We start from the raw sequence: 16,552 nt of genomic DNA on the forward strand, positions 1-16,552 counted from the left end.
AGATAGTATCATAAATTAACATTTATTAACCGCAAAGGTGAGCACGCCTTGACTTGAAATAGGGGTACGTATGGATGTCTGCTAGAGGTATCCTGTGTATCCACGATAAATTTACCTTGAGGGCTTTTTAGAGTCGGGGTCCTTTTTGCCCCACGCCGCCGGCTATTATCGTCCGCGTGGATTCTGGCCGTTGTTTGCAAACGCACAGTCGTCATCCTGCAGCTCGGGTGCGGAGCTGTGCACCGCCATGCGCTCAAAGGGCCTATTGGTGTCTTCTTTGAGGATTCCCACGCATCGCTGTTTGTCTTGCAACAGGACGAACCCGCTCTTGGAAAACTCTCCAGACCGCACACAGACGAACGGGAAATCGGCTTGTGTGTGTGTGTGTGTGTGTTCTCCTTTTGAGCCAGAAATCAGCGATAAATACCAGCGGAGGTTAGCTTGTGTGCCGATGGTGTAAGTCGATGCGTCCGGCACGCGCGTGTACTACACGGTGTCACGTTAACCATCGCGAGTGGGAAATAAAGTTTCTCTGACGACGGTTATCAGTGAAATATGTAATCGGGACATAATCTTTCAGGCTTTCTGTTCACTAATCTCTGATAACGTTGCATTGTAAACAACCCATCCGTGTGTTCAGGTACATTATGATGCGTTCAGGCACTGTTGAGGATTGGGCAAAGGGTAAATCATAACGCTATCATGATGTGATCTCGTGAAATGTGTTTGTGGAAAACTTGAACAAATTGAGATGTTTTCTCAACAACATAAATGGATATTAAAAAGAGATAATTATTATTATGATCTCACTCTCACAATATATCATTAAAACTACTCATGACAAGATTAGTTTTAATCCATAAAAATGCAATCCTTTATTTCCTGATCATTTTAATTTTACTACTTTACGTGACATTAACAGTCACAAGTAATGTTACAATGTTTGTTGGTTTACAGAAATGGATCCTCAGACCAGCTGCTATCAAACAGCCAATATGGATCATCATTGATTGGAAATTAGTATCGGCGGCAAAAGAATATGATCAGGGATCTTGAAAAATATGATATGATATAATATGTTATTTATTCTTTTGTGAGGACCCGCAAGCCGGCCGACGTACAGCGGGAGGATGAGTCAGATTGTTAAAAGGAGGACGTTTATGTAACTTCATTGTCCTCACACTTTACCCAAGAGCACACACACTCAAATATGTCATTCTCGTTTGGCAGAATTATTTTGTCGACGTCAACATCTCAAACATGGAAATTAAACTAAAATCGTGAGATTGGCTGATCGCCTCAACGTCACACCCAACACGGGGCGGTATTAAATCAGTGTGAAAGAGAGAGGTGTAGAGGGTGAGGTGAGGTGTGTGTGGGGGGGGGGGGGGGCACTGGTGTATGAGCTCCATGGGGGGGGGGGTCTGGTTGATGCTGTCCAGCATTTTTTATTCAGCCTCAGCCAATTAGTAGGTTTTGAGTTACAGGTTAGGGTCACAGCATGAGGAAAAGTTGTTATAAACACATGTATCATTCATTCAAATATATACTTTAAAATCAAATTGATTCCAATTACATCATTAAATTATGAATATTTATGTATTTGTTTATTATTATTTACTTGTGTAAAAATTGAAATGTATGTGTTCTTCTGCCACGTTTAACCCTCCTGTTACCTTTACATTTACTAACATATTTTACCCTCGGGGTCAATTTGACCACAGCAATTAAAACCTCCAGAAAATTATTAGAATTAATATTGTTTCCCAAGTTTAAGTGTGAGGTACTTTATGTTTGTTTGTTGACTACCTAAATAGCCCTTTAAATATATACAAAAGTTGATATTTCTTATATGTTTGACACAGTGAAAAACAGCCTGGGGTCAAATTGACCTCAAAGAACACCGACATTAAACATTGAATGGGGTCAAATTGACACGAAAGGTAACAGGAGGGTTAAATGTATTGCCTCAACTTTGTTGAGGAATTCCTCTGCGGCTCGTTTAAATAGGGATTATTTATCTCAAAGAAAGTCATTCCAATAAAAAAAAATATATTGTTGAAGTATGTGGATTCCATTCAACATCTATTTTAAGGGTACGGAGGCAAAATCTCATAGATAACTTTAAAAACCTGGACAAATTAAACTGACATTCTAGGGGCAAATATGTATATCATTTTAGTTTAGTAAATTATTCACAGTCAGGTTGAGAAACGTTCCTCAGGCGTCCTGATACGGGCCAGATGAAAGAAGAGGAGCCAGAGCTCCGCTTTACAGCTGCACCCCTCCAAATGACAGTTTACAACCCCTGAGATTCACTGTGATTGTGACATCAATGAGCACAAAAGGAGCGCTTTACAACGGGAACGCCGAGGGCTTCATACACCTCCACGACAAGGCTTATTCACATTTAAATGTGGCCGGCTCGGGATATGTCTGCAGTGTGTACTGATGCCATCAGATAAGAACCCTGTGGGTCTGATACGTCTCAACACAGCTTAGCGTTTAGCCCCACGACGGGTACGGTTGTGTATTCAAGTAATAACAATAAGAATGTTTTCATGAATGGAGAAATAAAACGTACAAGGTCAGCACATGTTCTGTTTTTGCAGAGGTATAAACACACATTATAATCCATGATATGCCGAACTTGTTGTGAGATGAGGTTTAGTTTACACACGGCAGAATGACATCTCCTGCGTCAACACACTGATGTTGTCTCAGCACATTTGAGTCTATTAACACAATTAGTGCACGGCTTTCTAAACACAGGCCCGCTGCCGCCGGCTTCCCCTGGGGGGCAAAGTAACTGTTTGGGCTTCTGCCTCCACGCCATAACCTCTTATGGTACACACACACACACACACACACACAGAAAGGTTTGTGTCTCTGATAAGACATCAGAGAGAGGTTTTGTTAAATGTTTCGCTGAATTCCAGGCAGCGAGGAAGAGCTTCCATAACCGCAAATCAGATGCCGGGGGTCAGACGGCATTCAAAAATAAAAATTAAATAAATAAAAAAGGAGCCAAAGGATCGCATGGCAGAAGATACGGAGCCAAACACAACAGAAAAACAATTAGCAGCGTTTCCACTTTGATGCCCCCACCTTTGTTAGTCGCGCTCCCTGCATGGTGTGTGTGTGTGTGTGTGTGGGGGGTACATTCAAAATGTACTAAAAAGCTAAGACTGATGGGAAAATATTTGAGGTGGAAGCAGAACAAACAAACAAAAACAATCACACAACTAGGACGTTGACATATTTGCAGTAAAATTGTGATGCATTGTTTCTACTTTGTCTATTTGTAGATTTCTCCTAAATTCAATAAGAGTAATCCTCTTCTTCAGTGTCACTTACACTCCCCAAACCTTACAGATTCATTCCCATCTATATTCTGAAGGGTTTCTTGACAAGAGTTTCTTCTTCTTCTTCATACATGAACACACAGTAGTTTCTCCTTTATGTAGCGATGCAAAGAGCACAAAAAATAAACACAATTAAGCAATCATTTAAAACTTGGCTTTATCCAATGTTCTGATTTCTTTTTCGGATAATTGTGCAAATATTTTACAGGAAAAAACAACATAGCTTTTAAGAAAACCTGGAATACAAAAACACAATCGTCTTAACGATCCGCTTTCTATTCACCGTGAGCGTCTCCTCGTCATTTTATTTACTGGTCGTGTACATTTTCTAAATATGAATTTGGTGCATTTTCATACAAATACATAATCAACACCTTAAACTATTAGTGAGTTGTCCGAGTAACAGAGTGGTTAGAGCCGGTTTTGACTGGTTTTAACTGGTTTTAACTGGTTTAAACTGGGAATCGTTGCTCACACACGGTGGTTCTATACCTGCCGCCTCTCTCTCTCTCTCTCTCTCTCTCTGGGCGTGAACCGTGTCCGTGAGTCAGATCCACGTTGACTCATCCTACAGGCGGACTGTACCATTAATTTAATCCAGCTGTCACCTCACTAAGATCTTAATGATCATTTTCTTTTTTTAATCTGCCATGATACAGACTCCAACAAAGAGTTTCTAAGTCTCTTTAGCCTCCATGAGGTTGGGTTCATCGACCATTTAGTTTTAGTAATTTTAATACAATGCAAAAACATTGCAATGCAAATTGGTATGTCGCAATCACTGGTAACTTTACTCTTTTAATATCATTACTCTCTCTAATATCTAACACTCTAATATCTGCAAAGCAAAAAAAACTTTCTTCGCATTTGGAGACAATATTTCAATATTTTCAGAACATTTCACAGTGACAACGTGTTTATAACCAGTCAATAACACAGCTTTGATTTATCAGTGACAGTCAAAGAGTTCCCACTGGGCCTCCCGGGGCTGCCCAGTGGCCTTCACAGCAGGGGGCCACGGTACCGCTCCGGCCATAAAATCACAATCGTTATTAACGCAAGGTATGCGGCTCGAGTTACCGTCGGGCATTTAGGGCAGAGCCTTTAAATATATCTGGTGAAATGTAAAAAATGTGTGTAATTAAACCCACGCCTGCGACCGGATGGGATACGATTAGTTTACCCCATGGGGGGGTCACACAGTGGGCGAGCAGCAGGGGCAACGATACCTGGCCAACACCTTTCCCCTCGGCCGGCCCCTCCCGCATGTGTGCATTCACGGCTGGTTACGGAAATATACAAACACTGTCATATAAGTTTGCAGATTCAGGAAGTCTCTCGTGACCGCGAGGTGCATTATGGGAAAATAAATTCAATGTAAATGACGGACTGTATATCTGAATGTAGGACGACAGAGCGTAGTCCCATTTCACAAATATATATATATTTCTTTGGGGGGGGGGGGGGAGTCTCTAGCAGGTGATATAAAATATACCCGAGTATTTTTCATTATTTTTGATGCTTTCCTGCTTATTTGTGCAGAAATAAAGAAATAAAGACTTTCTATACGTTTGACGGACAAAGAAGAATAGTCAAGTGGATATTCATTTAATTTAAAAGGGAACCGTGCGGAAAATCTGCGCTGCCACAGTTTCACTGGGTTGTGCTGTCTCCACTGGGGCTCCTGGGGCCTCACAGCAGGGGCTGCAATACCCGGCCGGCCATAAAATCACAATCATTATTTATGGATGGCCTCCAGCTCAAATTACTATCAGATTTCTGGTTTAAACATAGCGTGAGAACAATGGGAGGGAGATGATATGTGATGGCACCATTCTACCCAAACCTGTCACCAGATGTTAATAGCACCCATGGCCAAACCTCGCCCCCTGGGCCTTTGGTACCATATACATCGGCATTCTTTTTTGGGTTTACGAGTGCCACAGCGAAAAGGTGTGCCTTTAAATAAAACTAACAAGGTGACACACTCGCAGACACTGGAACCCATACGAGCCCAAGAAGAACATCTGCAAGGAAACAACTGGAATTCAGGCAACGTCGAAATGCTTTTTATTCTATCATATATAGATATATAAGACACATTATTCTATCCTATTGCTAAACAGTGATGAGCCCCAAAGGGTTGTACATGTGCGTGCCGAGGGACGTGCACAGGCGTGTTCTGGTGTGCGTGAACCCTCCTGCGTGGCCGTACCATCCATCCCTCTCACCTGTCGCCCTGCCTGTCTCCAGCAGCAGGGAGAGGCACTCACGCTGTGGAATGCCTGTCGCCGTTTAAGCGCCATTACTACCTGCTGCTGCTCCATTCTCCCTGCCCTCTATTGCCTGGGGTCCGTATTGGATAAGCGCCGTAAAGCCCCGCGTTTCATGGGGCTGGGTGTAATTGGAGGGAGGCAGGCCCCTCATTCCCAGCACCGCGGGGGGCTACAATCACAGGCTTGCCCTAGCCTTTGGGCCGCCCCAACAGGGGCTAAAGAGGGTCTAAAGAGGTCACCGCGGGGGACGATATCAAACACCCCCGGAGTCCCCGGGATAACGGCAAACAACACTGCAGGAGAGGGAACACACACGCCGGCACGGCACACGAACACACTCACAGTCAGCCTGTCTGTCAGGACTTGTTTATTGCGGTGAATGAGGCATTGTGCTCAGAGAGGCGGCATGCAAAAAGGTGTGTGAGAGGGGGGGGATTTGGAAATTAAAAGGTCTCACCTGAGAATTTCTTGCTTTTGAGATTGTTTTGTTCACGCTAATGATGTATGGATCCGTGAAAACTCCGGATTTAGGTCCAAAATGGGAAAGATTATTAAACAGGTGTATGAACGCAATTCGATTTGATTTTCCTGAAATGAATGAATAATATCACAATACAGTTTGTTGTGGGTTTTCTTTCTTCTCAGAATAAATTTTATCATATGCATTTTCCTCAAACTTTGGCATTTTGAGAGGCATGCTCATCTGCTTTCATGCCGCTCGCAGCCAGTTAGCTCAACTCAGCATGAAATGAAGGCCAACGGCTACTTTTTTAAAGAGATTGCTGAAATCCCTCTAATTTAAGAACACGTTATATGTGGCTCTCAACCGCCTGATTCCAAGCTCCATGCTAAGCTATGCTAAGCTATAAAGGCGGCTTGATGTTTAGCGTAAAAATATGAGAAGCGGGTGCAGGAAAGTAAACGCAAAATAGTGTGTGTAGTCGTCGATGTGCCAGTGGATTAAAACCCCCGTAATGTCCTCCTGTTGACATACACCTTCTGTCCTCTAGGGTCAAAAATGACCCCGACGGGTTTGTTATTTAAACGTAAAGTAAATGTTCAACACATTCTGTTTCACAGCTGTAGTCTCCTTGAATAGGCGGTTGGGCCGAGGCGGCTCGTCTCTCTCTCTAATGTCAACATGTGTCGTCCCTCCCTGGGAGGGAATGACGACCACATCAATGTTTTATCTTTTGACTGGAAATATTCTTCTATCGCAGCTGGGTCCTCTTCCTCGGATTTTACCTCATCAGTTTATTCTTCCTCTTCATCATTATAAGTGCAGTCCTTCACTTCATACCCTTCTTCCATTGAGCTTCAGATTCTTCTTCATGTTCCTTCACTTCATACTCTTCCTGCAGCAGGTGATGTGGGGGCTTCTTCAGAGGAACAAGCAGCATGTGGTCTGGATGTTGGATCCATCACCTCGTCATGATTTTTCTTCGGACCCTGAATCCTCCTCATCAGTTGGTTCTTCCTCCTCGTGATGCTCAGCATTGTCCCCCTGGTCATTTTTTTTTCACGACATAATTCAAAATGAGCTCACCAGCCTGTGGTGTAGAGCTTCTGCCTCATTGTGGTGCCTGTCTCTCTCTAAAATGTGAAACGTCCCACACCTGGGAGAAAACACCTGTTTTTGTTTGTTTGTTTATTGTTGTAACCATTTCTTGACCCCACACATCAAACATCCAGATTTTGGAAGTTGTTTGTTGTGACACGTTGCCCCGTTGCACCACGTTGTGCTGCCAGAGGACAACAGACCTTTAAGTTGAATAAATCACACATAATTCAATCAAATTACTTGCAATGTATTTTAATTCTAAAGAGCATAGTCTCAAACATGGATGGATCGTGGAGGTCTCCATCGTGGAATATGCCTATATTCATACACTCTGTCATATTCATTGAATGTATTTTAACTCTAAATCTGTCCTTCTGTACACATTACATCTATTGCACCTGTCCATCCTGGAGAGGGATCCTCCTCTGTTGCTCTCCTGAAGGGTTCTTCCTTTTTTCCCCCCTGAAGGGTTATTTGGGAGTTTTTCCTGATCCGATGTGAGGTTTTGGGACAGGGATGTCTATGTGGACAGATTGTAAAGCACTCTGAGGCAAATTTGTAATTTGTGAAATTGGGCTTTACAAATGAACTGAATTGAATTGAAAACAACCCCCATTATTTTCAGAGCATTTGATAATTAAAAATATCTATTTTAACGGCAAAATATTTTGTTTGGGGTCAACACAAGTGCTAAATAGTCATTCTTGGCATCAGATCCGACACACACACACACACACACACACTCTCTCCCCACCACCACAACCTGCATGGACTACCAAGGCACCACAGCGCAACGTTAGCCCCAACGTGTCCCACCACACCTGCCGTATGAACAACCGCTGGCAGTAATCTCTCATGTGTAAAGAGGTGCTGCGGTAACAGAGAGTTACAGTTTTTTTCAGGCGCTACCAAGCGTCTGTCCAAGCAGTGTCACATTTTCAAAACTCGAAACACAATTAGCACAGCAACGGTCTTTTGTGGCCGTACCATTCACACATTTCATGTCGTTTTCACACAATATGCAGTAAGTGAACACATTTTCACAATGCTTACATTTTCTTAACAGACAAGCTATACCTCTAAACAAAATTATGGATTGTTTTTGTATTATTTACAAATGTTAACACACAACATCCCACAATGGCAAACACAATATTCCAAACCTTAGATACAGTCTAAAAACCTGTTCTGCAATGATATCAGTTATAAAACAATATATCTCAGCTGATAATAAACAAACAATTGATTCCCCATCTCCTCCTGATGGTAGGTACGTTTGGAATGTTTTTGAGAAATATGTTTTAGCAAGTTTTGGATGAGAATTTACAGTTTTGATTTTGACCGGTTGAGATATTGATCACACAGACACCGCCTACATTGACTAACCGAATGTTGTTCAATCATCTATTGCAGCCGTTGCCCCAAAACGTAGTTTATTTGTAAAAAAAACAAAACTAAACAGTTTGGATTGAACTTTTTTACAGTAAAGGAACAATAGTTCCCCCCTTTTATCTGGACTTGTTGCCATTGTGTTTTTATTCAGAATGCTCTTGTGTGTTTCTTGGATATTTTGTTCACTGTAAGCAATACTGTAAAACTGTTTCTGTTCCATCAGACTGTGAACAGTATGTATACTGTACCTCCTGTAGTAAACTGTAAAGAGAAAAAAACTGATTAGTTTTTTACTGGAATGCTTTTGAATGTGAACATTACATGTGGACATACAGTTCCCAACCAAGAAATGTAGTTTAAAAACAGTGGATTGCATGTTTTGCATGCAAATACCTGTAAAACTGAAACATAAAAGTCTATGCAGTTTTTGTAATGTCAGCAACAGCCAGTGTTTTGAAACCTGGTGGACTTTGATTGACTGGAAGGAGCTTGTGAAGTGAAAACAAGAGTTATTCTTTGACAGAATAATTTCATTTTGAGTCAGATTTCCAGTGTTTTGGTAAAGTTAATGTCTGCAGAAAAAGATGTGTTCTATTTTGAAATGAAGAGTTAGTATATATTTAACAAAATGTGCTTTTGACAAGAACATTATCCATTTGGCCAATTGTGCTTTGTAGGTGTGAGTCTGTGTTAAGAGTTTAGAAAAAGTATCTGAAGTATGGGTAAGCGCTTGTTAGCGATTGAAAAAAACTGTAATGACAACAGAAACAATATACAGCAGGTAGAGTCAATATGAGAGGGCAGGGTCCTCCGTGTGTGTGTACTTAGCGTGTGTGTGTGCGTGTGTGTGAGTGAATGCATGAGTACATTTTTGTGTGTGGCGTATTAAACTGTCTGTGTCAAGACTGGCAACAGTTTATGAGACTTCAAAAGTGTAAGTTCGTGAGTGCAGGTCTGTTCAATGCACGTGTGTGTGGGTGTGTGGTGTGTGTGTGTGTAGATGCACAATGGAACGTTGCCTGTTGTTGAGATTTTAGGTTATGTGTGTACAGTACGTTATACTGCATCCTGTACGTGTCTGTACGTCCGTGTGTGTGTGTTGTGTGTGTATGTGTGTGTGTGTGTGTGTGTGTCAAGATGCAGATGGAGGCTGATCTCACGAGAAGGCTGTTGTGTGTCAGAACAAAGCTCTGCCTGGGGTCACGTTGCGTTAGCGCCGGCAGGCCGATGAAAACACACAGTGTCGGTTGTCTGTGGTGAAATTATGGAGGTCTGGATGGTGGAATATGCCTACTACCAACTATGCCATGGCCCTGCTGATGCCCTGCCCACTCCTCCTCTCTACCTCCATCTGCCTGATGGATCACGGAGGTCTGGATCGGGGTCCATGACTACTAACAACTATTCATACACTCTGTCATATTCATTGAATGTGTTGTTACTCCGTAATGATTCCTTCTGTACACATTACATCTATTGTTCTCCTCTGTTGCTTTCCTGAAGATTTATTTCCTTTTTTCCCCGTGAAGGGTTGTTTGGTAGTTTTTCCTGATCCGATGTGAGGTTTTGGGACAGGGATGTCTATGTGTACAGATTGTAAAGCACTCTGGGACAAATTTGTAATTTGTGAGAATGGGCTATACAAATAAACTGAATTGAATTGAAAAACGTACAGTTCGGGTTGAGCGGGGGGCTCGAGGAGGGACGCGTGCTCCGACGCCGTCCAATCACGAGACTCTCGTGGCAGTCAGCTGACCGGTACTTCGCTGTCAGCTCCAGGGCCTGCTGACCCTGAGCTTTGACCTCATCGTCTTCCCCTTCAGGGATTTGACACAATTAAGGGCTGTATGGGTCAAGGCTTAAAGTTCTGGCCTTGAGGATTTTAAAAACGAGAGTCCTGGACCGTAGAAAATCAGAAGATTCGTGCACCGTCTTCATCTTCAAAGGTGGTCAGATTCCAGCAGTAAGAAGAGGAACGCAGAAGAAGTCTTTGTACGCTGTAATTTGCTCCTCGTGAAGGAGGATTAAACTGGACTTGGCTCTAAAAGGCTGTAAAGAGAAGAGTTTGGTGTGGTTCCTTATGTTTCCTGAGCTTTGTGGCTCTTGGCTGAAGGCTAACAGATCACACCGACGTCATCGACGTTTATTCTCTGCCCAACACCCTTCCTGCTTTTTGTCATCGTTACTGTCAGGGTGGAACTCACTGTACCAAACCACTGGAGGAGGGACGCTAAAGGGCACGACACAGAACACTTACCCCGTTTTATAAAAGTGTTCCTTTTTTGTTGTTGGCATTTTTGCACATTCAGAGCAGCAGAGGAGCTCAAAAAAAGGTCCCAATGTGACCTGAATTTGCGCCTGGGGAGATAAGTGAAACATGACGTGAGAACGGTAGATTCAGATTTTGGGAAATGATTGTACATTATTAAATTACATTTTCTACGTTGGTCAACTCTTCCGTTCTCACACAGCACTTCTGCCGTTTACCATCGTGGCAGACAGACAAAGGCCGGCTTGTCGTTTTCAAACAGCTAACTAGCTAATCAGGGGTCATCCCGGTGTTCCCAGGGTTCTCGTTGTAAGGGATCGACGAGGGCCGTCTTTGCAGAACTAGATGCAGGAAGGGAGACGCAGTTTAAATGGTAAAAATCTGTTCGGCCTCCGCGGAGATATCGATGTCTAAAGGAAGAGAAAACAAAAAAAGAAGACAACAGTCCTGCCTGCACATCTGAGGTTTTAAAGGAGTTATAACATCAGTAGGATATTTAGCTATTTGGGGATTTGACCAAGAGAATGATAGATCGCTGAGCATGTAATAGCTTTATGAAAGGTCTCGTTAATGTGTCACATTAAGATGATATTCAGCTGGGGAACATGGGACTATGAGGACATAGATGCTAATATGCTACCTGCATTGCTAACGTTGTGTTCTCTCGTATTAAAATGAGGAAAAAAATGTATCTCACCTCTACAGTTGATATATCATCATTCAAAAAAATTCTAAATGTACTTCTCTCTGTCCGAGTTTTTAGATTGCACACATCTTTTATCGCACAACCATAGAAATATACCTTGTGCATTTCACAACACACATTCATTCCGTACCTGACAATTAATTCTTTGCATCCATCGATGTAAGTTTGTTATCCACTAAAATATATACATATATATATATGTATATATTATTTTACAGTGAGTGAGATGTTTTATCCGTGCCGGTTTTATTTGCCATGATTCAGGGAAAATGTGCTCTTTTCCTCACTGAGGCAACAAACAGGAAAAACACGAAAACACGAAGAGCTCATAAAGTCATTAGGGAGAGGAAGGAGGGAGACCCCTGAGGGTCTCATCCTCTGTGTGACGGCTCCCATCACTGATAGGAATCAAAGCAGGTCTGAGCCCTCTGTCTCCTTCTTCCGCTAAAATGTACGAGTCATTAAAAGTTGAAAAAACGGTAAAAAAAAACGTTTGGGTTTCCAAAGAAGCTGTTTTTGAAATAAATGGCTAAAATGAGAATATATTTCGCCTCAAGCTTTGGAGAAGGTGTCCAGCAGCTTGATCCGTTGTGCTCACCACCGCGAAGGCTCACGTCTTCCTTAGAGGGGAGTCCTTAAAAAATTATTTCATGTTGCTTTGAATTCCCTAATAGAGAGAAATAACACAAGTTCTTCCACTTCGCAATCACTCAACATCACGACGCATTCCAAAAAAAGACAAGAAAAAGCCTCTAAGCGGGTACCAGGTGACTAAACACCCTTTACTCTAAGCTATAATTACTCTGCCATTTCAATTTAAATACCTCATTCTCTCAAATGGCCCCTTTAAATTAAAATTCCTGCTCCTCCAAAGTGATAATTCTCACTTTAATTAGTAAAAATTGTACGAGTGCGTGCACTCATGTGAAAGCCAATTAGAATATTGCTATTAGTTCAACATATTTTTGATATTCATGGCACCAGTTTCATCTTGTTCCTGACACGAAGAATAGAGGGGAGCCTCATCGGCCCACAAAAAAAAGTTATGTTCCCGAGTTGCACCTCTCTTCATCCAGGTACCGCCAGGCTGGCTCAAATCTAGCCAACACCCAGCCCCTGCTGTGCTAGTTGGAATTCCTATTTCTGGCATTCCCGTTGGCATTCCATCAGTGCACACACACACACACACATGCACACAAGCACACGTGAGTGCGTTCCCAGTCCAACCCAACCTCCTTGATCATGTCCTCAGATGGCAGTAATGACAGTGTTTAGTCCAAGTGATTCAGCATTACTCCATGTCGGCTAACACCTCTCAGGAATTCTGCCAGGGGGGCCAAAGGTCCATCAAACTGACACTTGAGGGAGCGATTGATGAGCCCGGTGAAGAAAGCGCAAGAGTTGGCCTTTTCCCCGAGAAGACGAACAGCAGTGCAACGCGGCTAATCCCTCTGACGGTTGCAATTTTAACGTTTACTTTCTTAATCGACGACACATAAAAAAACCTGCTCCTATTTGGGATTAACCGGCATTAAAACGTGCTGGCACAGGTGTGCAACGGATCGGATGCCGTGCCAGCGGAGTTTCTGCCACCAAGCCAACGACGGCGTGCACAACACTCGGGTATCAGCGTTCAGTAATCTAGCCACAGGGGAAAGTGACTGACCGCCTTCGCAGCTCGGCACGTTAATCAACAATGTGTGTCGAAGAATCACCTGTTGTACTGATATCCATGAGAGCCACATTACCATCTGTATTTAGAGGAAATATAGACGTACGTATGTGCTCCTAACAACTGCAGCGCCACTATTTGGTGCGTCAGAGAAGAAAGCGCTTCTCTGTGTCGTAATACTGGTTCCCTCGGCAAGAAAAAGCCAAATGGCATTCTTCCATTAGCTTTTGGAATACTGCAGACATTAATCTCTGTGGCCAACGCACATGTATGATACTTTAACGTTTTGTTCAGCTTCACAAGTGGAACCCCACAGTTGGGGTATAGACCCACTCAACGTTACTTCACGTCACCACCACTTAGATACATGTGGGCCACTTGGCGTGATGGCTTTTCGTCGCCCCATTTAAACACTTTTCAAAGACCCGTAAAAATGTCAAAATTCACCGGCAGGATATTTACTGAGGTATATTTTATGTAGTAGAACAATCTCTTGGGTGTCAAAACACGTTGGGTGTCAAAACACGTTCAAAAGCTAAGCATCTGAACAAAAACCCATTCGAATAAAACGATCGACTTTGGGGCGAAGGAACCAAAAGTGAAGAAATGTGGACTCACTTCCGGCTCTCGGGGATCGTTTGTGCTGCGCTTTAACATTCAAGTTTCAAAGAACTCAACAGGAAAAACTCAACGTTTTACGCACTACGCCGAAAGCGATCCGCCTCACTGTGAGAGAGTGAACAGGAATTATCACGTGTCATCTGTTCAGGTTCATCTCAGAATGCTTTTGACAACAAAATGCATGTTAGGCCCTCTGGGTCTGCAGGTCCTCGCCCATTGGGAGATCCAACCAGATTCAAATCCCATTTATTCCACTGAGAAACAGGTGATTTGCCTCAGCTGCTTAACTTCCTACAGCCTACAAGTCCACAGCCGCTCTATGTATTTAACCGATGCAGCAAGCAAGTAAACTATATGACGGACTGAACTAAATAGTGTGTTCTTGACATGATCTCCAGTCCATGAGCTCTCATGCATATCACCCATAACTTGCTCAATTACTCTGAGTAAGACGCATGATCCCCAGACAGTCCGGTCTCCTGTGTTCACCTCAAGCGTGGAGGTAGGAAGTGGAGGGAAAACCCCCTTCTGTGTGGGCCGGGAACCCCATTTTCAGGAAGTCCTGCACCAATTTTCCCACAGCCTCCCCGTCTGTGTGACGAAGCTTTGAGATAAGTTCTGAAAGTAATAAAATACACAGTGTAGGGCACAAAATTGGGAATGAATCCAGAGCGGATATCTGCGAGAGAGAAAAAGAGGAAATATAGCAAACTATACCTGAGGAATTGGAGAACAGAGCATTATGTATTTCGATTTTTACAATGATTCAATCTTAAAACATTTTTCTGAAATATTGTCTTTCTTCTAAAATAAAACGGTGCTATGTTTTTGAGCTTGCGTGTAGTTTAATACAAAAAAGGGCTTTAAAAATCGTAGTCACTTTCTTTACAAGATCAACTAAACCACCTCGAAATCCCCTGGACATTTTATTTTTGATATATATCGGATGAACGCAGACTGTATGAGACCAGAAAAGTCTGGGCTAGACCACTAACAAGCCCCCACTGGCCCTCCTTAACAATCTGGGGCTAACTGATGGAGACACGGAAAAGTGTGGGAAGGAGACTGAGTCCGTTATTTGGGCTAGCGGAACTACACTCTGTGCTCTGTGTGTGTTTGTGTGTGTGTGTGTGTGTGTGTGTGTTGTGCTTCTTCCCCCAGTGGAGGAAATGCTACCCCTCTGGAGACTATTACCCCGTAGCACCATTACCACTGGAAGACGGAAACTGAGCTGCTTTGTCTTCCCGACTTCCTCGCTGCCGTGGAAATGGCCCACATGAAGGCGGCACATCGGAAGGAAAGAGAGACAGAAGGTTGGGAGGGTGGACTGGGTGGTGACGTGGTTAGTTGTTGGAGACACTTTAACCAGCGGTCTGAACAAACCACTAAATAACTCAGTGTCCGACGGTTGACCTCTTGCACTTTTTTGTGGTAGAGCCGTGCCAGAGGGACGGCTCTATGGACGGGGGTATTGGGCTGTTGGACGCATTACTATTAAATGTCACGCAGGATGATATATAATGACTTTGGTGATCCTCTGATTCCTACATAGAGGTCATTTTTCAAATTGTGTTCCTAATGCTTTCATTCATTCCACCAAATACCATCTGAAATAAAACCATTCGGATCACCACTGATCATCAAACAAGCTAAACTAAGAACGTGCCGTTCTGATTGTCATGGTCAACTAATTGAAAGATCGGCGGCTCGATCCGCGGCTCCTGCCGTGCATATAAAGTGTCCTTGGAAAAGACTCTGAACCCAAATACACTCCTGTGTGTATGATTATTATTCATGTATGTGGGTATAAAAGGGTGAATGTTGACATGTGGTCTATTTACCCTTTGTCTGAGTTCCGAGAAATCTTAATCAGGTATTTTTTTAAGAAAAGTAAACTTTATTTAAATTACCCTACAGCACATCCGCACATTGAATAACTAAATATATACATATATATATATATATATATATATGTATATATTATACACCCAATATAAAAAAAACATTCTTGGATGTGAGATATATATTCTCTCTCTCTCTCTTTCTTTCACTCTCTCTGTATATATATATATGTATAAAAAAAGTTACATTCTTGGATGTATGATATACTGTATATACATTATTTATATACAGGACTGTCTCAGAAAATTAGAATATTGTGATAAAGTTCTTTATTTTCTGTAATGCAATTAAAAAAACAAAAATGTCATGCATTCTGGATTCATTACAAATCAACTGAAATATTGCAAGCCTTTTATTCTTTTAATATTGCTGATTATGGCTTACAGCTTAAGAAAACTCTAAAATCCTATCTCATAAAATTTTAATATTTCCTCAGACCAGGTAAAAAAAAAGATTTATAACAGCTGAGTGTTTGTCAAGGCTCAGGAAACCCTTGCAGGTGTTTCGAGTTAATTAGACAATTCAAGTGATTTGTTTAATACCCTACTAGTATACTTTTTCATGATAATCTAATATTTAGAGATAGGATATTTGAGTTTTCTTAAGCTGTAAGCCATAATCAGCAATAAATCAGAATAAAAGGCTTGCAATATTTCAGTTGATTTGTAATGAATCCAGAATGCATGACATTTTTGTTTTTTTAATTGCATTACAGAAAATAAAGAACTTCATCACAATATTCTAATTTTCTGAGACAGTCCTGTATATATATATAGAATTTAAAAAGT

This window comes from Pseudoliparis swirei, chromosome 8 (genome assembly GCF_029220125.1).
Source record: "Pseudoliparis swirei isolate HS2019 ecotype Mariana Trench chromosome 8, NWPU_hadal_v1, whole genome shotgun sequence".
Classification (NCBI taxonomy): domain Eukaryota; kingdom Metazoa; phylum Chordata; class Actinopteri; order Perciformes; family Liparidae; genus Pseudoliparis; species Pseudoliparis swirei.